Source organism: Rhipicephalus sanguineus, chromosome 1 (genome assembly GCF_013339695.2).
Source record: "Rhipicephalus sanguineus isolate Rsan-2018 chromosome 1, BIME_Rsan_1.4, whole genome shotgun sequence".
Classification (NCBI taxonomy): Eukaryota; Metazoa; Arthropoda; class Arachnida; order Ixodida; family Ixodidae; genus Rhipicephalus; species Rhipicephalus sanguineus.
In genome coordinates, this window is record NC_051176.1 from 131,437,882 (window position 1) to 131,456,003 (window position 18,122).

The window sequence follows — 18,122 nt, forward strand, 5'->3', positions numbered from 1 at the left end:
ATACATGAAACATTGATTTGGCGCATGATGTTTTCTATGCTTGTTTTATTATATTCTACGATTCTTTGGTTATTTTGTCTTCCTCATTCTGCAACAACTTTCAAAGCATTTTAAGTAATGAGTTATTGAAAGTGAATAGTGAGCAAACAAAGTACGGTGCAACGGACGCAGCAGAAACAATTCGCAGCGTCACGCACCTATACGCACTTTCGGACAGTACGCAGTTGCCCTTGGGTGAGCTTCAAAGTACCCTGAGGGGTAACACAACAAGGCACACGACAAAGATAGCTAATATCGTTGCAGACACACTGAGGCTATACGCTCGCTAGTGCCTTAAAAGCGTCGTGAACGCGATTCAGCGCTCTCGTTGCCCGCGCCACTGCACGCAGGTAATCGACCTAAAGAAGAGGCAAAGCTGCGACTTGTGTTTCGCGGTGTTGCGTAACCCGAACGCGAGCGAAATGCGCGCGTCTGCAGCATTGCGCGATTCGTAGCCTTGGCTGTGTTAACGCTAGGACGTGGTTCCTATAGCTACAGCGAGTGTTGGTTCATGTAGCCGCAGTCCTCCAACAAGTGTACATATTGTTAATACTGGCACACGTACCCCTGCGGTGGTCTCGTGGTTATGGTGCCGTGCTGGACGATTGACCCGAAAGTCGCGGCGGTCGCAATTTCGGTGCAGGGAAAATGCTAGAGGCTCGTGTACTGTGCGTTTTCAGCGCACCTTAAAGAACCCCAGGTGGTCGAAATTTCCGGAGCCCTCCACAACGGCGTTTGTCATAATGAAATTGTAGTTTTGGGACGTAAAACATGAACAGTTATTACAATACAAGCGCACGTGTTGCACACACGTTGCGCACGTGTTGCTTTTGTCTGACGCTAAGACGGACCAATAGATAAGAAGGATCCTTGTTATGACGTTTTAAATGTTGTGTGTGAGACGTTTTCCTGGAGCCCCTTCAGTTGTCGACCGGCTCGGTGGCGGATGCATGAGTGCAACGTTTTTAGCGGTGTAAAATGCAGGCCGCATATTCCCTTCAAACCACTTGTTGCGCCCTGTCTCGTGCAGGGCGTCAATGTCGTGATAACGTATCGAAAGGGCTGCACTCAAAGCCCACTCAAGTTCCGCAGTAGTTTCGTCTGTTCACGGCATCCATTCGGCCAAAGAAAAATTTTAAAAAGAAACGTTAGCCAGCGTGCTATTCCTCCATTAAAATGTTTCCTGGCCGCGGCGGCCGCATTTCGAAGGGGGCGAAACGCAAAGAACACCAGTGTACTTAGATGTAGGTGAATATTAAAGAACCCCGGGTGGTCGAAATTAGTCAGGAGCCCTCCACTACGGCGTCCCTAATAATCATATCATGGCTTTGGCGCGTAAACCCCCAGCAATCATTATTATCCCTCCATTCAAAGAAAATTGTGACTGCACCAGAATTGTATTTCATGCGTATCGCTGCTTCCATATACACGGGAAACAGTTGAAGCATAGTCGCGCGAATTCAGTGTGACCGCGATATAAATAAACATTTGAACGGCGCAAGTATACATATATAGCGCATTAGAACAATGCGGTTGTTCATGGCTAGATGTCACGATGGGTATGCAGATATATTTTTGTAAAAACTATGCCAAGTGGCAATTTATCAGGCGGTTTGAAGGCCGACTTCCTATCTTGGAACAGAGCACTACTAACAGTTTAATGATGAAAACCTGGGCACATAGCTTTTTTTGTTTCACTTCCAATTGCACTACAAAAATATACTACACACCACAGAAAAATTTTCAGACTGCTTTTATTTTACAAATACAGAAGAGGGAAAAAAAGTTCTTGAAGCAGTTTGAAAATTTTTAATAGGCAAAAACCATTCCAGTGAGATATGCTCTAGCACAACTTCCATGATGCAAAAAGGTAGAATGAAAACATGCAATCCGGCAAGAGACCCCATACTTGTGGTGTACAAAAATTCAGGAACAAGCGGCTGTGTTATGTCTTATCCATGCAGCGAAACTTTCACAAACTATTGTGGCAAACAGGCATATATTCTCCGTAGAAACTGCCGCTAAGATGAGCAAAGCTTAGCCATTTTCTTTTTTTTTTCTTGTGCCTCCTTAATCATGCTCATGTTGTCACGTTTCAACTGCAGTTCAGTACGAAGCGCTTCCGACCCATTTCAAACACCTCTCAGCTACCGCCTACGTCGAGACATGACGAAACGCACGCTAATAAACAAAAAAACCTGCCTTTTAAACAGCGCGGCCGCACATATGCCAGCAAAGAGACGCAGAATCAGCAGCACGCGCGTTGCTGCCGTGACGACTGGCCCCGCTTTTCGCAGTGCCCTCGCCGACAGAGCTGCAAGCCATCTGAAAACGGCCCGCACATAATCTGGCCGCGCGGAAACTTCGCGTTCCCAGGCATTGTTGCAAGAGTGTCAGCACTTTCTATGTATATTCTTACACCGTGGTTTTCACTAACAGAAAAGGGGTGGGGGAGAGAAGAAGGGGGGGGGGGCAGCACTTGTACAGTATCGTACCAATAACACACACACACACACACACACACACACACACACACACACACACACACACACACACACACACACACACACACACACACACACACACACACACACACACACACACACACACACACACACACACACACACAGTTGTATATATATATAAAGCAAGAACGCAGTACGTCAGCACAACCCTGCCAAGCTTCGCCTGCCTCCATTTTCCCGATTGGGGAAGGGCTCTGATTTTATCTAAGAGAGAGGGTGGCGCAGTGCGTGAAGGCAGACGAGTTCCTTTCTTTTGGTTCGTATATTGGTCCCATTAGTGGCACATCTGTGTTCCTGTGTCTCTCGGAAAAGACTTGTGTTTTATAGGTGAAGAAGAAGATTGCTCAAACAATGTTGTCCACTTCGGCGACCGGGTCTTATATTTCAGCACTTCCTCACGCATAGGATTTGATGGTGTGTAAATCGCTCTGTCTGACTCGGCTTACGTTGGTGCCTGCGAATCCGTCAACGCTCTTCGCCATCACGCGCATCGAGCCGCGTGGCCCTGGCTGCCTATCCGAAGCACGCGCTAGAAAAAGAGTCGCGCACACCATCGAAATTGTCTCTTCTTTTAAAAGCGCGTAAGAAGAAACACGGACATTGTAGACAGCAATTTATTGTTTATGAGATTTTTAAAAGTGCATCGATGCTTTTGGTGTTTTTTTCCCTCCTGATTCTGAACCACCCCACCCCATCGCTCTCCGTCGCGTACATACCCAAATAAGTAGGCAAATAAAGGGATGAATAAATAGAAACGAAGAGACACTGTCGTGGTGCCGGCCTTGGTTGGTGTGCGGGGTCGTTCTTTCAAGCGATTCGAGTTTACAAGGATTCATCAAATTTTTCGCTCGCCCTACACATTTTGTTAGGCAAGTATAACATGTATATCGTTTAGTGAAATAATTAAGCATGTTACTTGTTGAAAAAAAAAAAACGACCGTGCAAAATACATTGGCGAAGCTAGTCGAGGCAGTAACTTCAAAGCTTCTAGCGGTGCACAGTTACGTAAAGGTCATAATACTTTTTGACGCTCTTCTATAACGCAGAGTATCATATAAATAGACGCAGGGCATGCTTTATTTTCGCAACCACCCAGCAACGCCACCTCGCCCCCTCCCCTTCTCCTCCCATTTTAGCCTCCTTTTCATTATGAAACGACAGATCATACATACCACGTTCATTCATTTGCGGAACAGGTTCTATTCGTCTTCACAGGTACAGCGATAGACTTCGAATGATTTCTCCAAGAAGTAAAACCCCAACTTACGATACGTGAAACATTGATTTGACGCATGATATTTACTAGACTTGTTTTATTACATTCTACGATTCTTTGGTTATTTTGTCTTCCTCATTCTTCAACAACTTTCAGAGCATTTTGAGTAATGAGTTATTGAAAGTAAATAGTGAGCGAACAAGGTACGATGCAACGGACGCAGCAGAAACAATACTCAGCGTCACGCATCTATACGCGCTTTCGGACAGTACGCAGTTGCCCTTGGGTGAGCTTCAAAGTACCCTGAGGAGTAACACAACAAGGCACACGACGAAGATAGCTAATATCGTTGCAGACACACTGAGGCTATACGCTCGCTAGTGCCTTAAAAGCGTCGCGAACGCGATTCAGCGCTCTCGTTGCCCGCGCCACTCCACGCAGGTAATCGACCTAAAGAAGAGGCAAAGCTGCGACTTGTGTTTCGCGGTGTTGCGTAACCCGAACGCGAGCGAAATGCGCGCGTCTGCAGCATTGCGCGATTCGTAACCTTGGCTGTGTTAACGCTAGGACGTGGTTCTTATAGCTACAGCGAGTGTTGGTTCATGTAGCCGCAGTCCTCCAACAAGTGTACATATTGTTAATACTGGCACACGTACCCCTGCGGTGGTCTCGTGGTTATGGTGCCGTGCTGGACGGCTGACCCGAAAGTCGCGGCGGTCGTTTCGGTGCAGGGAAAATGCTAGAGGCTCGTGTACTGTGCGTTTTCAGCGTACGTTAAAGAACCCCAGGTGGTCGAAATTTCCGGAGCCCTCCACAACGGCGTTGGTGATAATGAAATCGTGGTTTTGGGACGTAAAACATGAACAATTGTTATAATACAAGCGCACGTGATGCACACACGTTGCGCACGTGTTCCTTTTGTCTGACGCTAAGAATGACCAATAGATAAGAAGGACCCTTGTTATGACGTTTTAAATGTTGTGTCTGAGACGTTTTCCTGGAGCCCCTACAGTTGTCGACCGGCTCGGTGGCGGATGCAAGAGTGCAACGTTTTTAGCGGTGTAAAATGCAGGCCGCATATTCCCTTCAAACCACTTGTTGCACCCTGTCTTTGTCATTTGGTTGGATCCCTATAGTAAGGAGTCACATAGGTATAATGAAGGCATACGTGTTCTGCTCCCTGCTAGCCACAGTTTCCGCCGGGAGCTTTGCTCAACGTCTGGAGCTGTGCAGCGAGTACAAGGATGTAGCAGATGCAGGCATGAGTGAACCGATTCTATAAATTCTAACACAGGGACTCTTGTCATTAATGCTATCTGGGTGGAGGCCCGCGGGAATCTGTGATGAAAGGTTACCACACACACACGGTACTGTGTTAAACCATGCCACACTCGTGGACACAGCCATGGAAGCAGAATACCTGCCACAGGATGGTATACCGCTATACATTCTTTGTTTAAAAGAGCTCAGTTTTTATCTCCAACGGCTAAGTGAATCGTTCGTTTTTCCCACGTGAGCGTATGGACGAGCTTCTGCGTGCACCTGAATTGAGCACTGTTGTCCCAAGTTGTCCCAAGTTGTCCCAGCCCGCCGCGTTAGAGGTTAGGCCACGACAGGAATGTCTTTCAGCCTGCTAACGGCAAGCTATTTATATACACCATGTAATTGAGCCTGCTTTCTTAGTGGCCACATAGATGGTGCGACGTGCGCGCGTGTGGCGCGCTTTAAAGATCGTCGCCCCGCTCCTGCGAACGCCGTTGCTCTTCGTTCTACAGGGCGTGGTCGCTTTCGTGCGCTTATCTCGAGGAAAGAAGGGGCGGCCGGTGGGGTGCTTCGCTTCGCTCGCTGCAGCGGCCGCGTTTGCGAAAGGAGCGCTCTCTTCAAACAGAAATAAGTAACAACTGTGACAATTAGTTCGCGCTCGTCTTGTGTGTACCTGTTCGTTCGTTTCGTGCGTCCTGCTTTATGTTTGAGCAGTGCGCTTCAGGTGTCGAGCTGTGACGCATTACTTCGCGCTCGTCCTGTGTGCGTTCTTTTCGTGCGTCCTTTGGGCTCCAGCGACGCGCTGGCAATTTCGAGCTGCTTTCCGTTCTTCGCGTTACATTACAATTTATTGCTATCGCATTCATTGCTTCGCCGTTGCGGCGAAACTGTGACTTTTTTTGTTTTCGAAGATGGGTTTCACGCACCCTCAAAAATGGCTTCGCGGACCCCCATTTGAGAGCCACTGGACTAATTGATAGTGCCGGTCAGTGTGGTTAAGCGCAAGCAAATATTCGCAATAGACGTTACAAATCTGTGATTTTGTGCCTGGCGGGTTTTGTTTACTAAACAACTGCAGTTCGTCATATCTTCCCAGCAGACGTGCGACGTGAAAGGGAAACGGGTGTCAGATTCGACCAGTAGAAATTTTCAAATGCTGCAGGATTATTTATAAATAACTTTTTCCAAGATATTTCCCCCCCTCGAGGTAACTTTCTGAAGAAGACTTCATACTGAGCGTACAAAACACAGTCGTCGAGAGTAACTACATATGCCCCCACCTCATAGGCAGACAAATAGTGTCATATATATATGTTGTACGCTTCCTCATTTTCTTCGTTGGTCACATGGTACGTCTGCGCTGATATTGTGATGGCAAAGTGGTTAGGACCAAACAATTCTGGTTCGTGCCGAAATTCAAGTAGAGTTTTATTGCTATAGCAATTATATGGACAGTCTCGGCTGGATTTTGCCGTCGTTGTAGCCGTCGCCGCCGTCATGCTCCGTATATGTATAAGTATGTATATATGTATACATAAAAGTCCCAAAGAAAATTAATTCAGAAAAATGCTTCCAAAGCGCGGAATCGAACCAGGGACCTCTTGCTCCGCAGTGAGTGGCGCTAATCACTACGCCACGAAACGCAGATCCTCCACGTAGCTAGCGGCGAGCGTTATATACGCACCCTCTACCGCTGGACGGACTCAGAGACGGCAGGCGCTTATAAGCGTTGCTTCATTACCAGCGAGATGGCGCTAGGAGCACGACGGGCGCATTTAAAAGTAGTCGGCGAGCTCGCTCGCTTCTTATATTTGCGCAGGGAGAACCTTGCCCCTCCGCTGTCTGCTCGCGCGGTTTTCTCGTGGTGAGGGGAAGAGGGATGTTTTGAGCTTTCACCGTGATGTCAGCGCTCATGTTACGGAGCGCACGAAAGTCACTCGAGCTCAAGGGACGCCGCTAAACGAACAAACAGAAGATGAGCGCGAACTATCAAGTGTCACAGCTCGACACTTGAAGCACGCTAGTTTCCTTCGCTGCTTCGGCCGCCTTTGCAACAGGAGCGCTGTTCAAGCTGAGAGTATCCATTGGCGAGCCTCACTTCGTATAGCATTAGTTTCTTGCTATCGCATTCATTGCTTCGCCCTTGCGGCGAAACTGTGACTTTTTTAATGAGCTGATTTGCTACCCCGTAGTCGTGATGCAACACTTCACGAGTTTCTGTGGGGTTGATGAAAACCTGTACCATCGCTTGCTTAACTGATGTTGGTTGGGTGCACCCACCCAGGTCTGCCCGATACAGACCAACCTTACAGCAGAAGCGATACAACTCTCACATTGGCGAATTTCCGCGTGCTTTTGACGTTCATTATCAACATCGTTACCCCGTAGATTGTCCGGGAATGTCGTTTGTGCTTGGCTACCGGGCTGCACAAAAAGAATGCCAAACGACGCCGTTCTATCTGTCCCTTCTTTTTTATTTCTTTTCTTCTCGTTCATAACCTTGCGCTACGTCTTTCAAGTATCAGTTATCTAATTAAGGAAAAATGCAACAAGACTGATTGCAGAGGAAGAGGAGTAATAAACTTTATTATCAACCAGCAATTTAAGTTCCTTGGCCTAGGCCTCCCACGTGCCATCTGACTGCAGAAGAAATATAATATTTATCTCCATTCGTGTTATGATGACCATCTATAAAATGCCCAAGTTAACAAAGTACTGCACTGCTTGTATTGTGGTGCCGTATCACGCGTCATAGGATAATGTGTAATTCTGAGATATATGGATAGAAAGTCGATAATAATTCGCACCTGAAGGGGATGTAAAGCATATCGGGGTCTAGTACAGCTCAGGCGACCGTATATGATCGTGCCCTGAGCACAAAAGCGATACTCGATCATCGACCACACCAATGATCAGTGAAAAGGAAACAAGCCAAACAACATGGACATAAAGCGCGGTGGCTCATTTTATGTCACCCTGACCCGACGTGGTGCATCAGCAGGTAACCAGCTAAGCTTACATATTAAGCTAACACATCTTCGAGCTTAGCTTAGCAGCTAACCTCGATGATGCGGCTTCTATGCTCAGCCACAATGGCCACATTTCGATAGGGGCGACATGCAAGAACCTCTATCTACATGCATTTATGTGCACGTTAATGAACCCCAGGCCGTCAAAATTAGTACGGAGATTTCCACGACGGCGCGCCTCATAGCCATGCCGGGGTTTTGGCACGTAAAATGCCAGAAATTATATTCTTTTTTTGTCGTGTGTTCGCACTGTTAAAAATTCTACTGTGTGACAACATAAACGAACCAGCCATGCCGCACAATGCGATGTGCTTCCCCGTATTTGCTTTAGTTTAGGCGACTGCGCTCGCTGGCCAAGTTGCAGCTGACGACTGTAGCTGCAGCTGAAATGAAAACGAAGTTCTGTATTTATTCCTATATACGTGCTCTCGGAACAACAGACAGTTCCAACGGTGAGCGAACTTTTTTTTGCAGCGCGTGCCCCAGGTGGCGAGCCAGGGTCACGCGACGCGATGCGCGCGACAGCGAACAGCATTGGCGGTTTCGCAGGCACTTACTACACACCATCAAATCTCTTGCTTGAGCAAGTGCTGAACTGTAAGGCCCGCGCACCGATGTGGATAACATTTAGTGAGCAATTTTCTTCTTCACCTATAAAAAAGCAGGTCTTTGATACACCAAAAATAAAACCGCCATAAGAATCAAAAGAAAAAAAAAATATTAGGGCCGCTATACGCACTAGTGGCGCGAAGACTGAGGAAACAGCAGAGCTGGTGGCGTTCCGCTCCTCTCCTCTCCCTCACTTCCCTTTCCCACCCCTTGCTACACTATAATATACAAGGCTATGCTTTGCCTTTGTCTCTCTCTCTCTCTATCTTTTTCTCTTTATTTCGATGTATCCCTTTTTCTGAGTTTCTCTCTCTCTCTCTCTCTCTTTTTTTTTCTTTCGTTCTCTTTCTCTCTATCGTTTTCTCGTCCTCTCGCCCATAACAACGCAATCACATGGTTTTCCATAAATGCTTCTTCAACTAGCGTGCCTGGATAGCCGAGTATTTACGACTACCGCCTTCAGACCGTGGGTACGCGGCTTCCTCCCGCCTCGCCGAGAAAATTAATTTTGTTTTATTTATTTCTGATCCTCCTCCTCTCCCCTTCTCTTCTCCGCTCCTTCTAATTTCCTTCCTCTAACGCGTTGCTGTGCCAAGTGGTTGCTAGGAAACGCAGTGACGTCATAAGGCTTGGCGCGGTGGTTTCAGCGTTACACCTGACGGATTTGTGCCAGACTAACGCTTTCGTTATTGAAGAAAAATGGATAATTTTCAGTGCTTCCACGAAAAAGCTTTTTTTTTTTCTTGAACAAATCGGCACATTTAGCAGTTCTAATCATGAAATCGCAGCTTATTAGTTCGACTTCTCATATATAGAGAGGGCGTCCCAGCTATCACGCAGCAAGATCTTAAAAAGGAGGAACGTCGTAACGCGAAGCACACCTAGTGCATATTGTTCCCAGTATACTGTAGTAGCCACTACTATTTTTTTTTTCATTTTTGAGGTTTAGTTAATTAGTTCCAATTATGTTTCTAACTCGACAAGTACTCACCTAATCATTAAAATGGGAATGAGGCATAAGTATAGGCATGCTCAAATGACGTCTAACTGCCCTACTTTGAGCAACGTACTAATTGCGTGCTCATTTTTTCTGGCTGATAAAGAAAGCCAGCAAGATATGAAGAATACCTCGTGATTACGCTCTCACCTGCAAAAGGTGGGAGCCTGTTTGAGGATGCTGCTTCCTGATGCGCGCTGCAGTCTAGTCACGTGTCAATTTTGAGATTTCGCGGGCTTTATTTATAGCAAAAAAAAAAAAAAGCGAGCGCTTAAGTAGTACGTTGTTGAAAAGAGCGCAGCTTGAAGTCATTGGAACACGTCTACATATGCCTTATTTGACATTTTAATGATTAGGTTAGTATTTGCCGAGTTAGAAACATAATTAGCACTAATTAACAGCACCTCAATAACGAAAACATAACACTACAGTATACTGGGAACAACATGCCCTAGGTGTGCTTCGCGTAACGACATTCCTGTTTTTTTTAATCATGTTGCGTGAGAGCTGGGACGCCCTGTATATAGGAATTGCTGTGAGGGTTATGATTATTCGAAGTTTATTTGGCAATTAAAAAATGCACAAGAAAGTATAAACATCCACGGAAGGGAATGAGTGTGTTTAGCCAGAAAATTATTTTCAAATTCTGAAATATATAAATTAGAAAGATTTAGGCAGGGTAAGCAAAACGTTGCGATAGCGTTTGTCACCGCTGTGCATGCACTCAGCAAAAGTAGTCACTTGAAGGCAGGAAACTGAGATAAAATTTGAGGTGGAACGGGAGATGCTTGTGCTGTTTCGTATTCTCTCCCATAAGGTCTTGCAATTTCCTCTTTCCACAACGTTTTGGTTGGTGTCGAGCAGGGTCCAGGAGTGAATATGGGTGTGAGAAGGGGGTTTGTCCTTGCGCGATTTATAATATTCAAACATTTGCTACATAAGTTATTCACTAAACGCCCACTGGTGAAAATAGGTGCTTCTGGAAAGGTCGGGGACTGCTGGGTTTTCTGTTCGGTGTTCATGGAAGAGGATGAAGCTGTTGACGCAAGCGATGTCCACGGAGTGAAAAAACAAAACAAAACGACAGCAGCATAATTTTCCACCAACGTACACATTTTCCGAGAAAGATGTTCGTGCCAATAATTCGGTCAATAATATTCTGGTTGTCCGCCAGTATAGATGGAGTCGCGACACTTCACAACACTCACGTAGACGATCAGACCAATAATTTCAGCATCTCTAGTGCAAGTGACTTCCTCCCAGAAGCTGTCACACTGAGAGTAGGTCTCTCTATCCAAAATATTCATCCAGTTCCATTTGTTAGTGTTGGCACACAAAGGCTACATAACCTCAGTCGTAAAAAATCAAAAGAAAAAAAAAAAAAACGTGTGTCGGTTCATCACAACCTACGCGCGTCGATACGCAGCGCCGCTCCAACAGGGGCACCAGGGGCGCGGTGAATTTGGCGAAATATATTGGCCTTACGTATTTGAGGCCCTAAACACAAAAATAAAACCACCGTCATCAAGTATGGAGCACGTTTTCTTTTTATATACAGCGCGAAGTCCTAAAGAAAACTGACATGCGAGTGCCTGTTCAAGTTTGAGGCACCTGAGCTGGAGCGTCTTTCTCAGAACTCAAATCACATGATCCCACATCGTTACTCGAGTCATCACCACTCCTGGGGTCGAAAAAAAATCACAGCATATTCACGGAGTGAATGATGATGAGTGGGCGAAGCTGCGGAGGTTCATCGGTAAACCGTGAATCTTCCGTGAATTCTGCCCAGTACATCATCACCGACGTGAGATCGGGCGCGTTTATACTAAAGGTTTGATGAGTTATGACGACTTGCAGCTCATTTTAATTTTACATGTACGCTGTGAATTTTCATTGTTTAGAAAACCATTGCTTTAGAAAACATCTCGCGTCTTTCGTTAAGCAGCTGGCGTCTTTTCGTTTTGCTTTAGAAACATCTGGCGTTCTTTCGTTTTGCTTTTACAAAACATCTGGCGTCTTTCGTTGGTTTATTTCATTAATCAACGGCGTTTTGAACAAAATTTTTATTGTTTAATCACGCAGAGGAGAAATCTCACCAGGCACTACCTTGGAGGTAAACAATGGCTGCTAATGGGAATGAGAGACAGAAGAAGTCGGCTTTTAGCTAACACTTACACTTCTACTTCTACTAACGTTTCCTACTGGAACATGCCAATGGCTGCTAATGGGGAATGAGAGACAGAAGAATTCGGCTTTTAGTTAACGCGCACGCTGCGAATTTTTTATTGTTCAACAACGCACAGGAAAAATCTCCCACCGGCACCACCTTGGAGGTCAAAGCGTAAGACTAGTTACGCACTACGACTACTACTACGACTACGAGGGACGAACGGGTGCCGCCTTAAGGAGCTTCGCCCCTAAAAATCAGCAGCACATTTTTTTTCTAAACAGAAGCGGCCGAGGTGCTCGCCAGTGCAGTCAGCTTCTAAGGGGCGCGTCGCCCGCGACGCCGGCCTCTCGCGTCGCGCAACTCTAAACCACATTTTTCAAGTTTAAGGCGCGAATAAGACACGGACGAAGATAAGGAACACACACACGGAGGACCACTTCCAACAAGGATCGGTTGGAAGCGGCCACCTTTGGTTCAAGTTTCGCTTGCAGCGGGACTGGGCATACAAACTGTAAAAAAACGAAACTCAAGCTGAAAGAGCAGTTGTCAATGAATTTGCCAGATGGCGTCTGCTGTCTGTAAGGCGCTGGTTTTGCATTTCGCGGGAGAATTGAAGTCATCGGAACTCTGTGTCCGATGGCCTATGGCGCCGTACTGATAGAGCTAAACTGCTCCGCTGTTAAAAAAAAAAAATCCCAGCAGCATGTAACAGTAGCGTCGCCAGAAATTTTTTCCTGGCCAAGCTACTTGAAGTCTTTAAGAGAAATTGCTTGCATGCATAGAAAAAAAAACAAAAAAAACAGAGTTTTGAGACACGAGGAGGCGAAAGGTGGATGGCATCGGCCGCGCGTTTAAACTCTGCAATGCAACGCTTATGCCATACCTTGCCTTGCCTTCTCAATCATTATGCATCTACTAATTTTCACCTGTTCCCTTGCGCATCAAGCAAATTACGCATATATATATATATATATATATATATATATATATATATATATATATATATATATATATATATATATATATATATATTCTTCTTTTCTGTCTCTTGTTCTTCTACTATTGTTAAAATCTACTGGTGTTTCCAAATGATGTACCTTTTCCAATAATGTGCCGTTTTTCTATTTGTATGAAACGCGTAACTGTCTCTGTGCTGCAGTGCATCCTTGTAATGGGGGCGGCGGGTTCGTCAAGCTGCCGAAAGAGTTTTTATTTGTCGCTCCTCTGTCTGTTTTTAAATGGACAAAATAAAATTGCTTGATTGATTGATACGTATGTGGTGCGCCATTGTTCTATTGTGCGCGCAGATGCGGAGATCGTTCGATTGTGTAAGTTGGCTTTGCTGCAGTGCGTTTTCGGCGTGCATGGAGGAATCAGTGAGACACAGAATGCTTCGTTTAATAATGCGCCACAGCCCGCTACTTGCTGTATGCCTCGTACAACATCGAATCACACCTTGCGAGTGGTGCGGGGGACTGCCGGATTTTTTTTTTATCCTACGCGCTTTTGGAAGAAGTAACAGCGACGGTGTGCAAGTCTTCGCAGCGCGTGCACCGGATGGTGAGCCAGGCTCACGCTATGCACGTGACGGCGGAGAGCATTGATGGATTCGCAGGCACCAACGTAAGCGGAGTCAGTCAAAGCGACCTACCACACACCATCGACACTCTTGCTTGAGGAATTGTTGAACTATAAGGCCAGTGCGTCGAAGTGGACATCATGAATTAAGCAGTCTTCTTCTTCATCTATAAAACAAAGGTCTTGTATGGCTCTTAAAGAGCCCCAATACAAGAATAAACACGTAATTTGGGAATTGTGCGAGTGCTGCGTAAGCGTCCTTTTTATTGTAGGTTTCAGACAGGATAGTCAATAAGTATTTCAAGGCGTCCCTCATTATCATATTGTGGTTTTGGGACGTTAAACCCCAGATATTATTATTAATAAGTATTTGAAGGTTTTTCACGCAAACTTGAATTTAATTATCATCATAAAAGAGTAAACAGCGCAGAAGGATGTGGCTGTGCAGATTTTCATTGATGGCATTCCGGCGTTTATCTGTACACGTGCATGAACTCTGGCTTACAGAATATTGTATGCGCGGTCATCTTTCAGCGGCGGTTATCTTCATTTTCAGCGTCGGGATCGCATGTGGTGGCAGCGTTGTGAATCTCCGTGATTTGCTCTTGCTGTAAAAAAAAGAGCAAAAATATTTCTTGCGATCACTGTACACAGTTCACAAGATATATGCTACTTGTTATTCTTGTTGTTTGAAGCACATAAGGGCGGATAGTTTTTTTCTAGTTTTGCATTGTCTGATTATTTGTAAGCAACACTGATTTAATTGAAAGTACGAAAACCCTTATTCTCCTTCCAAGAAAGGAACAAGTGGGCTAGTTGGCAAGATTTGCGGACGCAAATGATACGCGGACAAGACCAAAACACGCCACAAAATAAACGCGTCTTCCTTCCTTCTTGCCGTATGTATACTTCATGATGTTGTTTGTTTCTTTCTCGTGAGGAGGAATACATTTTGAATTTATGGAATAGAGTATTGGCTTGCCTAAACGACCACTTATTGATTCAACGTAGCCTTTGTAGCAGCTCGTTTTAGGCTGCTGTACATACGGTGTCAAATTATATCAAAAACACGATCAGCGGTGAGTCATTCGCACACAGCTTCAAAATATTGTTTCGCGGTGCAATAAAGCGTTCGCGTGTTATTATTTCTCAGCGACGAGGTTTGCGTGTTTGTGATGGTCAGTTTCATCTGCCTTGACATATTTCAACCTACATAATGGCATCTATTAATGTCATGCTACCCAGCGCTCTCTAAGAGATGATGCCTGTACATCGCTGTCTTTTCTGTAGAAGTTGCGTATTGGTGCCAATGAATTTGCTTTCCGTCTTGGTATTAACGTTTTTTTTTCTGTGTTTCAGAATCTCTTATCATAGGGTCAGATATAATCATAAATGATGGCGCATAATGGCCAGATATACATATGGGCTAGGTAGAAATCAATACAGGTAGAACGCGTAACTGGCCACCTGATGCCTTTAGATGGGAACTTAACTGTTTAGTTAAAAGTACATTTCCGTAATTGAGTATGACCTCTCATTGAGAGTTAAGCAGTAGAATACCGCAGATGCATTGTAGAGGATGACCAACAATGTCGAGTGAACTTTAACACATGAATGAAATTAATGCAAGTAGAATAAACGAAGAATGTACTCACTGTGAAATATTGCGCCATAGCCCCCTCCTGCAAAAACAACGTTCAGCAAAACTCAAGAATAGTTGAACACTCTCGCACTTTAATGTAAACATATGCAGCAGCTGCACAAACAATATTGAAAAGTTAAGTGTAATGATGTGTATATATAGATGGCGGGGCTTGAGCACGATTCATAACTGTTACAGATTATGCTCTGTTCATTCCACGCGGTGACTAATATTAACGTCTATCTACCAGTGGTCGTTCTTTCCTGTCAAGTTCCAGTGCTCCTATCGCAGAACGCCGTGGGAGTGGTTGGGCTTCGATGCGACAAATTTAGGTATTTGAAGAGACTTATTTAAGCACTTAAAAAAATGTATTTCAGAGACAGCGATGCAACGCTGTATATCATCATCCTTTGTTTCTTTTTCTTGTTTGGTTAATTACATTTCAGAAATTGAACTATGCAGATATCTACAACGTGGAGAACTAATACATACGAAAGTTGCCGCCATCGTAAAGGAACTAGAAGCAACCAAGGAAACCCGTTATGGATTTCGGGTTAAACTACTAAAGTCTTCTTTGGGTACCACCGCCTATTCAGGGCAGTCCTACCAACTAAGCTGAACCGAATTCAATGCAACAGCCGAGATTCCATCATTTCGACTCTGGCACTCAACCGGAAAGTCAGTGGTGCGGCATGAGTTCCGGACCACAGAGAATTAAAATGTTTTCTTCTATGACATGTTCGTGGGTGTTTTTTTAGTTGTCATTCAACAATTTCGATGATGCTAAGAATTACGCAACCCGCAGTACTTTCTACCATTCGTGGAGAGTACAGCCTACTTTAAACCACTGTCTTCGATTTTTAATCATAATTGTTGGGGTTTTATCCCAAAACCGCGATATGATAATGGGAGACGTCGTACTGGAGGGCTCCGGAAATTTCAGCCACCTGGGCTACTTTGCGTGCACCTAAATCTAATTACACGGGCCTCAAGCATTTTCGCCTCCATCGAAAATGCGGCCGCCGCGGCCGGTATTCGATTCCGCGACCTTCGGGTCAGCAATCGAGCACCATAACCACTAGAGCACCGTGGCCGGTTGCCTTCCATTTTTTTGTTCGTTTGAAATAAAATGATTCGAATGTGCAAACTTAACAGAAAACATGAACGCAACGTACTAATCCGCTAGATGTGAGGAATAAGCATGGGCAACCTTTCTTGTTCTCACGCAATTTTTTTTTCTTAATTATGAAAATGCTTGGAAATGACATCGAGCTGCTTCTGTTTCACGAATTTTACTTCGAAGACATCTCCAAGAAGACATCAGAGACGAATTTATTTCGCCCATCCACTCATTGCGTGCCGATACTGAATAACATTTAGTAAATTTACTTCATAAGCGACGCACAAGCGTCTAATCCTGTACTTTTTCCAGAAAGCGCCTTGTTGATTGCCGATATTAGTGTGTCACTCATATTTACGATTGCAGTGGCTTCGATCCCGTGTTACCTTTCTAAAGAATCGACCACTTGTACTCACCAGGTCGCCTCCCTCGCACAGCTTTCGCAGGACGCAGCTTCTGTCCGCGCACCCGAGGTCCTGCTGAGCCGTGTCAAAGCTATCGTTCGCCTGCAGCACGGGGTTAATGAAATCATCTCAAGTGCACGAAGTAACATTCCGGCGTAATATAAAACGCTTCAAAGTTAATCTAATATAGCAGAAAAACGTATTATGCCAATATCAATTAAAAATTTTTCTTTCTAGAGATGCGTATGCGCCCACTATATGCGAAAAAAAAATGCATCACGGAGACTGGAAAAACCTATCGGCACTTTTTTTTTTCAATGCATAATTGAAGTCTTGTACTTCAATACATCACGCCATCATAGATGGCGTGATGTGCGCGCGTGGCGCGCTTTAAAGATCGTCGCCCAACTCCTGCGAACGCCGTTGCTCTTCGCCCTACAGGGCGTGGTCGCCTTCGTGCGCTTATCTCGAGGTAAGAAGGGGGCGGCCGGTGGGGTGGAGCAGGGGGTTGCATGTCTTGTGCTTTCCCCGCGATGTCCGCGCTGAAGTCACAGAGCGTACGAAGGTCACTTTGCTAGCTGCAGCGGCCGCGTTTGCTAAAGGAGCGCGTTGTTCAAACAGAAATAAGTAACAACTGTGACAATTAGTTCGCGCTCGTCCTGTGTGTACCTGTTCGTTCGTTTCGTGCGTCCTGCTTTATGTTTTAGCAGTGCGCTTCAAGTGTCGAGCTGTGACGAATCAGGTCTCGCTCGTCCTGTGTGCGTTCTTTTCGTGCGTCCTTTGGGCTCGAGCGACGCGCTGGCAATTTCGAGCTGCTTTCCGTTCTTCGCGTTACATTACAATTTATTGGTATCGCATTCATTGCTTCGCGGTTGCGGCGAAACTGTGACTTTTTTATAATTTTGTTAACTCCATAGGCTCCATGTGTATTCTTCACATAGCCGATAACTTCGGTAAGTCGAGACCGTGTGACGAAATTACCTTGTTAATTAGTCGAAGAAACCCGTGGATTTCAATGCAACTAAGATTTGAAAATAAAATTATTCGTTACATAGAGCATTTTGCTAAATGGAGGTTCGTTATATCCAGCCTCGACTATAGCGGTACTTGAGCTCCTCGTCTGGTAATTTGGCGATCGCATACGTATGGCATGATTAATGTACTTATTCCCCTCCTATACTCACCGCAGAGGTCGAGGTGGTGAGCGAAGCTCAGAGTAACAACAGTGGCAAGCAGGGCGCAGACCAGAAAAGCCCTCATGATTTCTCCTTTGTTCTTCACGATGAAAACTGTTAAGTTCAGAAACTGTAAGGTCGGCAAGCGGTGCTGTAGGATAGATGGGTAGGTCTTTTATACAGATAGTAACGCAAACCTGTCCAAGTTAGTAGCTACAGAAGCGAGAGATACAGGATGCGTGCAAATAAAGTATACATCAAAAAGAAGTCTCTGAAGCCTATTGGTAAACCATCGTTTGACATCTGTGACCCGCACATGTGATTGTTGACCCTGTCAGTTATCCTCAGAAAGAAC

At 45.2% G+C, this 18,122-nt stretch overlaps 1 long non-coding RNA gene across 1 annotated transcript; it reads right to left on the reverse strand.

Moving 5' to 3' along the window:
* Positions 1–13,816: 13,816 nt before the first annotated feature.
* Positions 13,817–16,697, reverse strand: LOC119386743 (uncharacterized). The gene is made up of 3 exons (XR_005182362.2): positions 16,605–16,697; positions 15,082–15,108; positions 13,817–14,034 (listed from the first exon to the last, which is right to left on the reverse strand). It is a non-coding gene; the product is annotated as an uncharacterized LOC119386743 (long non-coding RNA).
* Between the last annotated feature and the right edge of the window lie 1,425 nt (positions 16,698–18,122).